Here is a 955-nt window from a genome sequence, read left to right as displayed (position 1 = left end):
TCTCTTACATATATGTGTGCACAGCAAGTTCCCTCATGCAGAAATAAATTGCTTAATTGAGAGTTTGCGTATGAGAAGGTGGCTGTAACAGTGCTTCCTAACTTGAGCTGTGAAAGCCTCATGGGCAGCACTACTGAAGCTCATCTGCTTCATTCTGTTCCAGCATCTGTGGCCCTATGTTGCTGTGTCATGGAAAACAAATATCTTCATCTCTTTGGCTGGTGAGATGGATCCTACCAGGCAGCCAGGCTTCACCTGGCATGGGGGGAGGACAGTACTACGTGGGGGTATACTTCAGTATCTCACCAGTGTGACCCATGATGACTGGGAGATGTTTGAGTAAAAGACAGAGACATTTCTTCTCTTCTTCCTGCCTTTCTGACTCCCTCTGCAACTTTGATATTCACTTTTCAACTTGGACCAGATCAAAGTGGGGTTAATGGCTGGAAGCTCTGTAATCAGACGTCCTCAGCTGCTCCTTGGGAGCTAGACTGTTCTTCCTGAATCAGGCAACATTAATGGAAAGCCAGGGAGGGGATGGGTGCTGCAGACAGCCCCCACTATAAATCCATGCTGCCTTCAAAGCAGGAGCCAGTCAAGGAACAAAACAGATGAGGGAGCAGTCTTTATAATGGTTTACAAGTTGATCAATTATTATAATTGCTGCAATAAACTAGCCACAGACATGAGAACAAGCTGATGTTGTAGAAAGCCTGCTGCAAAAAATGTGTTTCTAGACATGCTGAGTTCTATGAAGACAAAGAAACAACCCATTACAGATTCTTTAAGCCATAGATTGTAACCTCCAAGTGGAAGCTCACTTTATACATTTTATTTTTCCCCCTTCTTCCCTTGCTTGTTTTCCTTTTTGTAATAAGAATAAGAATAATTGTTTTATTTGTGTAGATTATTGGTGAATAGGAAGTACAGGGGTTAAACACATGTGGTCATTTCC

Source organism: Lagopus leucura, unplaced genomic scaffold (assembly GCF_019238085.1).
Source record: "Lagopus leucura isolate 7727_CA_CO unplaced genomic scaffold, USGS_WTPT01 Super-Scaffold_100008, whole genome shotgun sequence".
In the NCBI taxonomy this organism is placed as follows: domain Eukaryota; kingdom Metazoa; phylum Chordata; class Aves; order Galliformes; family Phasianidae; genus Lagopus; species Lagopus leucura.
The sequence above is the reverse complement of the archived record's forward strand: the minus strand, read 5'-3'. Positions refer to the sequence as shown.